The sequence below is a fragment of the Mycteria americana genome, chromosome 5 (assembly GCF_035582795.1).
Source record: "Mycteria americana isolate JAX WOST 10 ecotype Jacksonville Zoo and Gardens chromosome 5, USCA_MyAme_1.0, whole genome shotgun sequence".
Lineage (NCBI taxonomy): Eukaryota > Metazoa > Chordata > Aves > Ciconiiformes > Ciconiidae > Mycteria > Mycteria americana.
Genome location: NC_134369.1, coordinates 62,387,559 through 62,401,288, shown reverse-complemented (window position 1 = coordinate 62,401,288; position 13,730 = coordinate 62,387,559).

Sequence of the window (13,730 nt, the reverse complement as noted above, 5' to 3'; positions counted from 1 at the left end):
TTCCTGAGTCTCACGGAGGTGTTGCCACTTTCTGATGTGGGTGCGGCATCTTTGGGTCATGCTGCTGCTTCTGCCCTGCCCAAGCCCTGCCCTGCTGCTGCTGGAAGGTGGCCCAGGGTGAGCGGTCCCCGATGGCAGGCAGCTGAGCTCTGCTCTAGCCCCTTCCATCCAAACCCACGGCAATCTCCGCACTCCGAATCGTCATGGTTACAGTGCGGGAGGCTGTACGATGCCGTAAAGGTTCTCATCACTCATCCTGCCTCAGAGCACTGCGTCCTGGCATGCTGAGAATGAGTATCTCGAGGGCCAAGCAAGCCCCTGCGTGAGCTGCAGGGGATGCTGCAGGAGATTTCAGATTTCAACAAAGTGCTCCTGTCAGTGCTCCTGGGCTGTAGTCACATCCCCTGCACTTGCTCAGCTCCTGCCCTGCTGCAGACAGATCGGCTCCCCTCTGCCCCCTCTGAGGGCTGACCCAGGTGCTTGGGAAGGGGGCAGAGGGAGAGGTTTTGCCTTCCTGTCCCTCCCTTGCAAAGGGCTCTCACGGCTCGCTCACGGGGATGTTGTGCGCTGCAGAGCTCTGACGATGGAAAATGCTGCATTTCCCCACAGCAGGCTCAAGGCAGCTCAGTGATCAGTTTAAACCATTAGAAACAGTCATTAGAAACGCAATGCTTGAGGCACCCAGGAATTGCCTGTTTCAGGACTGTCCAGCTCACAGGAGCCAGGGATTGAAATATGATTGCTGTGAACAAACATATTGGGACTCTGGAAATGCACCTCAGCTTTCCTCAAGCTGAGTTTGGCCAGAGTTTCGCTCCCTTGTGCGTGGTTATTTCACAGGTTATAAACTGCAGGGACCGTGCCTTCCCGTGGGTTTGTTGAGCTGCTCGCGCAGCGGAGCTCGGACCCTGCGTCGCACCCTCTCAGGGGGATATTTAATCATTCATTGCCTTGCTCAGGAGCTCACCCCATCGCAGCCCATGCAGAGGGTGGGAGGGAGAGGAGGGCACCCCATTTTCCAGGGATTTCAGTAGGAAGGGGCTGAGTCCCTAGCTCAAACCCTGCATGGGGGCTCTGTGGCCAGAGTGGAGCAGCGGCAGCGATAGGAGGGGTGAGCTGTGCGGCAGAGAGGGCCAGGGAAGGAGGACCGTAAGATGTGAGCCCACGGGCAAGGAAAAAGAAGGGATACACACCCCGGTACGGACTGAACCGATCCTCTCCGCAGCGAGCTGGGATAACGCAGGCGTGATCCACAGAAACGGAGAGCAGCTCCGTGCTGCAGGAAATCCCAGGGAGACGCGGTGGTGGGTGGGCAGCTCGGCAGGGCTGAGGTCCAGGTGAGCTCGCCCACCTCAGCTGACCGGAGCCCCGTCCCGCACGCCCGTGCTGGCCGAGGGGCTCCCTCCGGGCACGGCGCAGCTCTCCATCCTCCTGTGCCCTCGGGAAAGGGTGGCTGGAAGTGGGAAAAAAAGGCCTGTCCCCACCTGCCCAAGACCTCCAGCACCTTCGCCTGTTTGCTTCCTTGGAGAGACTCCGGCACTGTTTCACTTTCATTATGTCTGGGCATTTAAAAGAAGGGAAGAGGCGGGGGAGAAACGCTGAACGAGCTGGAGGTGTTCAAGGTTAATTATTTACCCTACAGATGGAGTTGGAGGTGAGACCAGGGGCTTGACAACGGGGTGAGCTGCTGGGCTGATCTGGCCCGGGGCAGCCCAGGAGAGAAGGATTCCGGACCCTGGTCCTGCCCCTGTGGGGTGAAGCCCCATGGCGTCTGGGTGTGGGGGTCCAAAAGCAGCCCCAGAGCTGCTGACTGGGAACGGCTGCGTTTTACCCCCTTCTGCGCCGTTTCTGGAGGTCACAGGCGGCTTGGTTCCAGTAATGATTGCCAGGCGTGGGTGAGGGACGGGGGGGCCATGTCCCGCGGTTATACATTTATATATTCACCTCCCCGCTCCTCACGGTGTCCCGAGGGCACTTATCTCCATGGGGACGCTGGCCCTGGATCCTTTCATCCCTGGAGCATTTGGGCACCACAGAGGGAACTCAAAGCGAAAAAAAAGGGGTCTGGGAGGTTTAAGTTATATTAAACACTATCACTTGGCTTGTCACTGAGTGGTCAAGTGACACGGTGGTCAAGTGGTCAAGTGATTTAAGCCTGGGGACCCTACGGTGCCCGGACGGAGGCGAGCCAGGCTGTGTGGCTGGGCACACCAGGCAGTCCCAGGTGGCCGAGACCTTGGTGTAAAGCAAGAGGGGTAAATCAGGAGGTGACACTGTGCCATGGACAACGTGTGCTTCTTTGCTTTAGGAGCCTGCCAGCGCATCACCTGTCAATGTGACAGGGGACATGAGAGGGTTTAGTGAGGAGCTGATGCAATAAAATAAAGTCCTGTGGCATTTGGACTTTGTGCCGCGCAGAGGAGAAGGGAGGGGTTCGTAACTTCCCTAAGGCTGGGAGAGGCTGTATGTCCAGGCGATTCAAAGTGTGTGGGGTGGGAATAATTGTGATCAACTAAACAGGGAAGAGCGGCAGCGCAGACTGGTGGGAAGATGCCCTGATGGTGAGACGGGACCAGGCAGAGCATCGTTTGGGGCTGCCCTGCGGTGCAGGGGGGGTCCTGCCTGGGGCCTCTCCCAGCCAGGGGCCCAGAGCTGAGCTTTTCACCCTCGGGCTTTCCAAAGCCACGTTTAAGCTGGGGACGGCCCTGCCATGCTGGGGAAAACCACGATGGGTCATGTTTCTGGCACTCGGGCAGGGTGACAACAGGGACAAAGGGAGAGAGCTATTTACTCAGGCACACACCGAGGTGTGGAAAGCCCCTTCGGACACAAAGTCCAGCTGAACCTCTTTCCATTCTGGCCAGTAATTGCCTCCTCTGCCAGGCGTTTGTGGGGTGTTGGTTTGCACAGACAGGCTTGCTACAGCTGGGGTGCAGCCAGAGCAGGCGGCAGGTCTGACACGATGGGGTCTGGTCTGGACCTCCCTGGGAGCTGTCAACTACCCCCAAACACAGCTAGCACCAGGGCCTGCTGGGATGCTAATAAACACAACCCTGGGGCAGCTCTGCACCCCACAGTTTAGGTCACCTCTCTCCCCGCAGCTCTTCCCAGTGCTCTCTCCCAGCACCGGCTCTCAAGGAGCACGCCTGCTCCTTGAGATGCCATCAGGGCAATGCTGGGAATGCCACCAGGGCAATGCTGATTCCAGGAGTCTGGCCCCAGAAGGTCATGACAATTTAAAAGTTTACTATGTTGTGCAGTTGTTTACCATTTTCCTTCAATTTTGCTAGAAGGTCATAACCCTCAAGCTAGCTGTGAGGGTTAATTTTCTTTAAAAAGGAAACCTAAGGGTCTCCTTACTCCAGGAGGGGGCTTCAAAGAAAAAAACCCCACTGATTGTGGTGAAGTTCAATAAAATGGTGAAGCTGGGTGATGCTATAATACATCTATCCCTTCCTACTCTCCGTAGCCCCTGGAGAGAAAAGTCTTCGAGAAGTCCTGCTCCCTCACACGCCACCATTAACAGCCCTGCAGTATCAGGGGCTGTGATGGATGCACTCGACCTCTTAACCAACCTAGCAGTAGTTTGGTACAGGCTCCAGAGGAGGTAAAGGGCTGAGCCGTGACCAGGCCAAGAACTCCTGGTTCCAATCTGTTGTCTGAGAACCCACAAGGAAGCTGAGTGGCACAGGGGGCATTGATGCATATGAGCTTGGAACACCGATCATGCATGAATAGTGGGTGGCTTCTCCAAGACTCATTTATCAAGGAACAAAGAAAGTTGTGGGTACAAGGAGTCTCATGCATACCTTTTCCATCACATGTGATTTGACTACGAGCCAACCACTTTATCCCATAAATATGACAGCCTAAGTGAGCCTTTTTTGAGCGCTCCCTGCCAGGCAATGTGACTGCATGGCAGTGATCTCCCCTTGAGCTGGGACACCTCTCAAGGTTGCTCCTCGAGGTAGAGAGGCCTTTTCCCAATGGCACATCTTTGGTAAGCAACTGATAACACGCATAACCTTGTAGTATGGTAACTTTGATTTTGTCTTGGTAACTTTGATTGCATGCTGAATTGATAAATTTTGCATATATGATCCCTTAGACATAAACCATTGTCCAAGTCTGAGACTAAGATTGGACCTAGCCGCACCTAAGCTCTATAAGGAGTTTAGAAAGCAAGGGAGTCTACTCTGAACCTCGTGATTCAACAGGAGGGTCCTCTGTACCCTTTTGCATCCCCGGTCTCTCTGTGAGTCATTTTAACTCGAGTGTAACCCAATTTTCCTTTGTATGTTTCTTCCATGCAGTCATTAATAGAGTGAACTTTGCCATCAAACTTTGTTAAGTCACGCTTTTACAACATCATATTAAAATCACTTTTGCTAATACCTTTGACGGTGATTTTTTAAGCAATCTAAATCACCCATTCGTGACAAACTGGCGTAGTTGGCAGGATGGCAAGTAGTATCACTGATTACTTATGGAAGCATGGAATAAGTCTGAGCCCCAAATCCTCAGAAGAATGGGCTTGTGAAAACTGGCATGATTGGGAAGCTGTGAAAGAACAGCTAAAGGTGGCCAGAAGGCATATAAAGGATGGAAAAGGGAACAGATGCCTTGGATCAAGATGAACCATCCATTCCCTAAAGTGAACTCTCCACTGCCGTCACCAAAGCCGCCTGCATGCAAGCTATGCACAAACATGGAGAGTCCGGTGATACCCCAATATCTGCTACTGTAGATTATACCATGTCAAAGCCACTAATTAGGTGAGCCCCATCAAGTCTCAAACCCTATTTAATTGCAAAACGGGATGAGATTAAAAGAGACACAGAGCAAAATGAGGAATTCAGAGGTGATAATCCCCACAGACAACTCCCTGCGTGGGCAGAATTAACGCATGGTATTGTAAACCATGGCCATGAAATGGGGTGGGATGATCTGTCGACTGAGAAATCGGACCCAAGATCCCGAACAGGAGATCATAGAGTGCGACCAGTAAAGCAAACACCCCCCACAGAGAACAGGAACTAAACCAAGGGAAAATATGCCTAAAGACCCAGGAGCAGAGTCTTGGGAGTGGAGAAATGAACGGTGATTTTTTTCAGTGATCTAAATCACTCATTCGTGACAGGTCTATGTTTTCTCAGCAGTGCCACAGTGGAGCTGGTGAGTGGTCAGAGAACTTTGCACTAAAAAGCTCATGGTCCTTAGCGCTGTGGGCACCACATGGACACCACCCTGTCCCCAGAAAGCCGTGGGACACCCAAGCCAGCCCTGCCAGGTGTCGCAGGTCCACGATGCTCCTCCGTCCCTCCCAGGCACCAGGAAGGCGCAGCCCTCTGATGCTAAACTCACAACCATGCTCTTAATTTGAAGCGCATGAGTGAACTGGAGAGAAAAGCCAATCCTTGCAGTAGGTGGCCTCCAACTGTTTTTCCCCAGCAATGCTTTGGGTTGTCTCCTGCTCAGCCTTTGCTAATCCACCCACTGATGCAGCGACAGCCACGCAGCATCCCGGCTGTGCCAGCCTTCATACCCCAGCCGGCACGCGGCGCTCCGTACGGTTGTTCAGCCCTGCCGTCAACGGGAACACATGTTCCTGAAAAGATCTGGCCATCTGGAGGAAGCACCGTGAAATTACCTTCCACCCAGCAGCACTAGCTTAATTGCCTTTTGGGTCTCCAGGCGCAGTCGTGAGAACAGATTAATCACCATCTAGGGGTCTGAATATCGATGCTCTCAGCCTGAGCTAGCAGCAGGCTGGTGGACCAGGCTAAGCTTGGACCTTCCCACCAGGACAACTCAACCAGGGAGAAGAAAACAGAAAAGGAGGCAAAAATGGGTTGAGAAATCACACGTAAGAGAGAACCTAGCAAATCCAGGTGAAAGCACTGGTGCCTCAGAGCTGTGGTCAGGGATCTCGTGGCAAGTGGCTGCTGCAATCCAGTAGCCAATTTTTGCAAGCTACATTCAACAAGAAATTTGCAGCCTGGCTTTAATGGAAAACCAGGCTTGTTCTCAGCTGCTTGGCTGTGTGGCCTCCGCTCCTTTTTCTGACTATACCTCATCATGCAGCACTGTCAAAGTGTTTTCACTCTATCTTTTTAGGGTTAGCCCAATTACTGATAGATGCTAATGGCGAGGAGTTGCTGATGTCCAGATGCCAGGCTGATGGGGGTGCAGAGGTGCTGGGAGAGATCCAGGCATAGGGTAAGGATTAGAGAACAATGTACAGGCTCCATGTCCCTAAACACCTGGATATTTCTGGAAATGTTGGCAGAGGGTGAGAGCCAGGCCAGGACGGGGGCAGAACAGAGGCTTCCGCCTCACGGGCTTTCAAACAAGTATGGCTTTCCCTGCACCGTGGCAAAAAGTGACAACCTCGGGGCCTCGGGGGTTTCCACAGTGACCCAGCCCCATTCCCCATCTATTATGCTCAGTTTGCAAGGAAAGGGATTCTTCTTTTTTCCTTCTCACAGCAAATTTATCCTCAAGTCCAGCACGTTTCTCCCTGTTTCCCACGGCCATGGCACATGCTCTTGCACCGTTGCCACCCCCTCCCAGGACAGGATGGTCCCAGCCTTCTCGCCCTTGGGGCCTGGTCCACAGCAGAGGAGATATACCCAGAGATGTCCCCACTGGATCCTGCTACAGAACTGCTCACCACGGCCCGCATGGGGCAGGACCCCCTCCAGCCTTCGCCGTGTCGATGCACGCCAGCTCGCAAGCAGAGCCCTTAGTACATGCCCTGCCTCAGCATGGCTCACAGGAACAAAACCACTAAAATCATCCTGAGGTGCAAAGCCAGCTCTCCTCATATGCTGGTTTACCCCTTCTTCCAGCACAGCTCATATCAGAACTCAGGGGTGTAGCTGGGGTGAAGCGTCACTGACAATGCAACTGATGCTCCTCAAAACAAAGTTTTTCCATTGGCGTTTATTAGAAGAGAAGGGTTTGGTCAAGAAGCGCAAGAAGTCTGATCATCTCGATGCAACCTGCTCAGCTGAAAGCAAGGACTGACTGCAGCTGCAGGAATCTCCCATGTGTTGGTGTTCCCCATGAAAGCAGGATTAACGTAATTCTTTTTGCCCTTGATGAGCTTTGAGTCTTGCAGCAGTGAAGTCTCCCCATGCGCAAGCACACTTCTCCATGTGGCTTTTGCAAAGAGTTTTGTCAAGTTGTAGGTGCATAAAAATGACTATAAATAGGGCTGGAGAGAAGCGGGGTGGAGGGGGTGCAGAAAGTTTCACAGTCATGCAGGGGGTCAGATCAGCTTTTCAGAGATCTAGAAACTAAGGGCTGTGAAGAGGAATTTAATGCATTGGGGTTGTTTCAGTTAAGAAAGGCCACACAACAGGTTTCAGCTATGGAGAGGACTGCTGAAAAAAGGAAGGGAATAACTTGCCCTCCATCTGCAATGGGGAGAGGACAGTGGTTTTCTGCCTGTTGAAGCTGCACCACCTGAGATCTTCAGGATGGATTTGGACAAGCGTCTGTGAGCAGTGGTTTAGATGCAGGGTTCCTGTCCTGTCTGCTTGTGCACGGGGAGATGCCCCTCTGGCCGTGGCCAGAGAGAAGGCATGGGGTCCCCTGCTCCCTCCCTTCCTCCCTCCCTGCCTCTGGGGCTCGGGGGTCTCTTCCCAGCCGGTATTTGTGCAGCTCTCGGATGTCCCCGGCCCCTGTGTTTGCTTGTCTTGTCCTTGCTTTGGCTTAATGCGGGTTTAATGGACACAGCTGAAGCAGGACAACCTCCAGAGCACATTGCTGTGCCCTCTGCCTCAGTTACCCCATCTGTGAAATGCAGGTATTCGGTTTACCCTCCTTGGGAGGGTAATATAGATGAGGTGTGTTGGGTGACCTCTTGCTATGAGAATATTTCAAGGGGTTTCTGATTTCCTCAGCCATGGTGTGAAGGACATGCACAGCCCAAATCTGCAGGGGTGTTGCTGGCCAACAGCTCCCTAATGCCCTGCACCCACTAACCTCTGTGAGGCTTTCACACTGCTGCCTTGCTGCCTGACCCTTCTGAATATTTGGTATGGGGTTTATTTGCTCCCTCTTCCCTTCTCTGTGTTTATTACTCATATTTATTGTCTTCCTGCTTATTTATTTTCTTGCATCTAACACTCATGGAGCACGGCAATAGGCTCAGAGGCACAGTGCTCCTTGCTGGGTGGGAGGGGTAGGGAGAGTGGCATAGCGGGGTCCTGCAATTCGCTCCGCAGCCCTGAGGTTTTCGTCAGCTCCAAGTGCCAGGAGAAAAACACATTGCTGAGGCAGCAGGGCAATATTGCTCCGATGCACCTGCAGAAAGCCGCGCTGGATCCCTGCTCCCAGCCTCGGCAGCCCCAGCAGCATGGCCTTGGCAGGGTGTGCTGTGCCCCGCTCCCTTTCTGCAGGTTTCAGTCACCCCGTGGTGGGGCCGAAATCTCAGCCCCTCCCTCAGTGAGGGTGGAGGAAGCCCCGGAGCTGCAGTGATTTATTGCAGCAGAGGAACCGGCCTGGTATTCTTAACAGCATCGTCGGTGATGGATGAGGCAAAGACATGCTCAGAGGCTGCCTATGCCTATACAGCTATTGCCTCCTGGGGGATGGTTTGCAGTGAAATGAGATATATCGCTTCACCTGCAATATTTTTCTTCCTGTTTTTAGGGTGTAGGGGGAGGTGAGGGAGGGTTGAGCCTTAAGCTGAGAAGTCGCTTTGCAGGGAAGAAGCAGGTTGTGATATGGAGACTGGCTTTTGCAGAGGGGATGCTGGCCCCCGGGCTTGAATGGAAGCATTTGGAAGATGCATTTCTGCAAAGCACAAGAGTGTTGCCTGGGAGAGGAGGGTGCTCCAGACCCAGGGATGGGTGTGTGACGGGGTCCAACACTGTTTCTGCGCAGCCATGGAAGGAGACAACTGGGATTAGTAAATGTTACACTAGAAAACAAGCACACCGGTGCTCATTTCATTGCAGAAAGATGGGCCAGGAGGATTTTCCATGAGAGCTGCCGCTGCTGCAGAAACCCATCCTAGGTGCTTTTGAAGGATAAGCATCAAAGTTTTCCCTCCCCTTCTCCCAGAAAAGGTCTGAAATAGGCCTGTGTGAGCAGGATCTCACACTGTTTTTCTTCTCTTTTGGTATCATGAAAATATTTAACTCTCAGCAAGCCACCAGCCCTGCGTGCTATGCCAGGAGCTACGCCCAAGTGTGCCGGACCTCGCGTGAGGCCGATGGGGATGGTGTGGCTGGGAGACAGGCTGTCCCGTTCACCTGGTTCTGGCCTTTTGAGCTACAAATCCTGTGCTCACCACTCGCTGCAACAGCTTCGCAAGCACGTGTCACCGGCATAGCAGGGACCAGCCCCCGCCAGCCCCGGTGCTGTGTGGTGCAGCCGGGGCCGGGCGCAGTGCCCCTGCGCTCCCCCCGCCCCGGCAGCCGCTCTGCTCCGGGGGATGCTCAGCTGGAGCATCAGGGACGTGCTGCGGTGCCGTCTGCCAAGTGTTTCCTTCTGCTTGTTTTTCATTAGTGGTGAGCCGATGAGTAGATGGATGGTAATTGCTCTTCACATAAAAAACTAGCTGCCCAGCTTGTGCGCTCCGTAGCACATTAGTTTGCAGCGAACGTCAGCAAGGCCAGGGTGGAGTTCCTCACCCCAGCCCTTGGAGCAGCCTCGCGGTTGAAATGTCACAGCTCATTGACTTCAGGAAGAAGCTGCTGTCCTACCGAGCAGGGTGTCCTCATCCCATCCATCACGGCAGCTGCCAAACCAGACCTCGAAGAGCAGAAGTGCTTTGTGCATGACAGTGACCACAGATTATCTACATGATTGTGTTTCCGCTCTTAATTCGCCCTACGCTTTGCCAAAACACCAGCCTGACTCCATAGCTTTTCACCGTGGTGTGACTCCATGGGCTTCGGTGGGATGGAGCCTGAGGTCCATCAGTGCTGGGGAGATAACCAGCCCCATCGCCTGGAGATGGGGCATCGCACTTAGCAGGGGCAGTTTCCCCTTGGAGGTGGCCAAGGGCTGATTGCTCCCCTGTGGCCAGCAGCCCGTGAGAGGGGACAAAGCCTTGCCGAGCGATTCAAGCAAACTTCAACCTCTCTGTTATTTAAATGGGGTGGCTAAGAGCAAGCCACTTCTGGAGCAAGTTGCTGGGCATGTCCATGTCCATGGCAGGCATGTCCTGCCTGCTGGGCGTGTCGCCACAGCTAGATGTCTGCTGCTGCAGATGTGTCGCCGAGGCCGAGGACTGAGCTGGGAGCCCAGCGCTGCCTCTGCTGCAGGGGACGGGGAGGTCAGGGTTGGCAGGGGCTTGTCCTTCTCCAGTGCAGAGGTTTGCTTTCCTGCACCAAAACTTCCAGTCTACGGTGCTCAAAAACTTTACCAAAGGCAGGTTAATATTTGTTTGCCACATTGCTGCGGGATATTCTCAAGCACAAGGACCTTGAGAAAAACCAGCGGAGCCTTGTAAGAAACCTCTTCAGCCTCTTCTTCCTGGCTGAACTTTCTCCAGCTTAATCCCAGGCTTGGTTTGATGGAGGGGAGAAAGGAGCAGGCTGGTTCTTATCTGTATAACACTAGAGCCCATGGCTTCCTCCCTCCCAATGCCGGAGGGTGCGTGTATCACACCTTCGCGTTGCCCACACCAGCGTGAGCCCACACCGGCGTGAGCACCACACCAGCCCACACCACAACAATGCCCCAGGGAAGGGGGAAGCGGTTTTTACTGAACGTCTCCCTGGATAAAGCCCAAAGGTCCGACCTCTGGAAAGCTGAATTTTCCTTACCTCTGGTAGCTGGGAAAAACTGAGAACTAGCGCTTTATTTAAATATATATTTCTGTACTATTTTTTTAAAATAAGTGTTTTTGAAGTTTCATTGAAGATGTTGTCACTGGAATCATTATATTTCTATAGAGATTATAATGAATCCTTTTGAAGAGTTAGTCTCAGTCAGTCAGTGCTTAATTCACATATCAATGACTCCATAAACTCTAATTCCATAAATCTGCTGAAACTGCTCTAATCTATTGTGCCAATGAATGCCTGCAGGGGCTCATCAGTGCGGAGCTAATTCGCTTAATGAGCCGCCGCCGCAAGGGCAGGTGGTCAGCGATGGCAGAGGGGCCTTGTCCGCGCGAGGCAGCTGAAGGTTTTAGAACCGAGCCACGCTCAGGGCGAGCGTCAGAGCCTGGTCACTCTCTTCGGTTGATTTGCCCCAAACTATTTCATGTGCCATTCATCAATCTGACCCTCGCAGTCTTTCCCGTCATTTGCAGCGAGTCGTGCATCATTTCTGCATGGCGACGGTGGGGTGGTCGGACCTTTCTGGCATGTCCGCACCTGGCCAGTATGGAAATCGCGATGTCGCTTTGTTCAGAGCAAGCTGATTAAGCCGTAGCTGGTTATTAAGCCGCTGAAGGCAGTCTCTCCTAACCAGTTATTAGAGTGCTTGCAAACCCTTGCTGCTGCTGCAAAACACCGGGCACCTCTTCTGGCTGACTGGAGTCCGTTTAATGACACTATTGTAAACCAGTCCTAGGAGTCTGTCCTTTATTTTATTAAATGTGTAATCCCTATGGAAAACTGGAGACCAGTAGAAAATGGTGCCAGAACCCTGCGGAGCAGCGGGAGCTCGGGCAGCTGCCAAGGAGGTCGGTGGGAACGGCTCTTGCTCACACCCCGGCTGAACATCACCCGGGCAGTCGAGCAGCTCGGGTGTATAATTTGAGTATCCCCAAAGCGCTCAGCCCCGAGAGCCGTCTGTCAGTCCTGTTTGTCCTCAGTCCTTTCCAAACGGACCAGTTCACTGCCAATTTTTTTCTATTTCAGTCCGAGGGGATTTAAATAGCTGTGTTTTGAAACCTTTTAGTGTGGGGGGCTATAATGGAGCCCTAATTGCAGTAGCATAACAGGTGCTGCTGTAAAAACGCCTTTTTCTTTTTTGTAGAGTTTAATTTGATTTAAAGCGGTGACAAGGACACAATGAATCGCTCACACGCACTGGCGGATTTTGCCCCTCCTCCTCGTGGCTCTTGCAGAAATGGGTGCAAAAGCAGCATATGGCAGCACATGTGCCTGCTGGAGGGGCTGGCAGTGCCAGCTGCCTGCTGTGGCCACGCTGAGCCCCAACTGCAGGGGCACAGGCGAAGCCCACTCCTGTACAGGCTCTCCCGTGGGGACCGGCTTTCTGAGGCCACCCTGGGCCACCATGGGCCACCCTGCTGCAAAACAGGGGCCGGCTGCTTGGGGGGAGCGCGGCGGCTTGCGTTGCCCTCCCCGGCCACCCTCCATGGCCACCCTTCGCCCACGGGCTCCCACGCATCTCCTCCCTCTGGGCAGCAGCAGCCCGGTTCCTCCGGCATCGCTCGCTCCGTCAACAAACACTCTGGAAAGCTGTCGGCCGTCCCCTGCCTCCGCACCCCAGCCCTGCCTTCCTCCAGCAAGTCGGGGCTGCCACCAGCACAGGGAGCTGGCATGGCGCAGCGGCAGCAATTTCCCCCGCCGATGCACACCGCAGGTGTTTCGTGGCTGTCGCGCAAAATCAGGCTCCGGTGCACACCCCGACGGGTGATATTTGCATGTGCCGTGTGGCCCTTTAAGAAAGCCTATATATCACATTTCCCCAGAGGAAAAAAAAAAGGATGCAAGTGGAGCAGATGTAATTCTGCAGTGCCGGGGCTGACTCTGTGCCTGTGTTAGTGGGGAGCTGCGATTTATCCGGGGTGAAACAAGGAGAGGCTGCCTGGCGGTGTGCTCCCCTCCGCCGGGGGTTTGTGCCGCTGGGGGGGCAGAGCTGCCGTTGGGGTGTGTGGGTGTCCCGGGCTCCCAAGGTGCTCTTGCAAAAGTCTCGCTGCACCGGAGCCAAAATCAGAAAGTAAAAAGATCTGCTTAATTGCCTCTATCTGCTCCAGCATCAAAAATCTACTCCAGCGTTGGACATGGGGAGACAAAACTGATCTTCTTCCAACTTGGGAAACAAAGGCTTCAGATTTACCGAGTATTTATTTACCTCCACGTGCCACTACATCACCCCAATGTGTGCTGTAATTGTAACCTGTCTGCGTGTGCTTGCATAGACAGACAGGTGAGTTCACACATGCACGTATGCAGGGGACACCAAAGGACCACAGGCCATCACATCTCCCTTCATATGAACCCTTGCAATACACATTTCACCCTGGAGTGTTTCTCTCTGCATCCTTCCTTCTGCAAAGCTCTAGCGCTGGCAGGGTGAGGAGGATTAAAGCACAAAATTATTTTTATTTTACCCTCTGAATCATGTTGGTGAGAAACCTTCTGCTTCTGGGTCTGAAAGTCAGCCTCTCTCTCTCTCAAGATTTGCCCAGCAAATCTTGCAGGAATGGAAGTAAATCCTCTGGGCGATGCTTGGTTTGTGCAGCACCGAACACGCCGCGGCGTGGCTGAGGTTGAGCAACCCGCGTCAGTCTGCACTACCTCCTAGCTGGGTACACCTTGCCAACCTTTCTTCTTTTTTGCCAACAGATGTGATTTAATTTGACCTAACGCTATTGACACAGTTTTGAGGACATGACATGCCCTACAAGCCACAGCATAGCCTTGGTATGCAGAAAACTCAGGTTCACATCCCTTCTAGGACTGAGCCCAACTCATCTCCGTAGAGCTGAGGATGTGCTGGAAAGCCAGGCAGGAGTTGGCAAGCTGGAAGATGGATGGAGCTCTCAGCGCTGTGGATACGCAGCCCTCTTC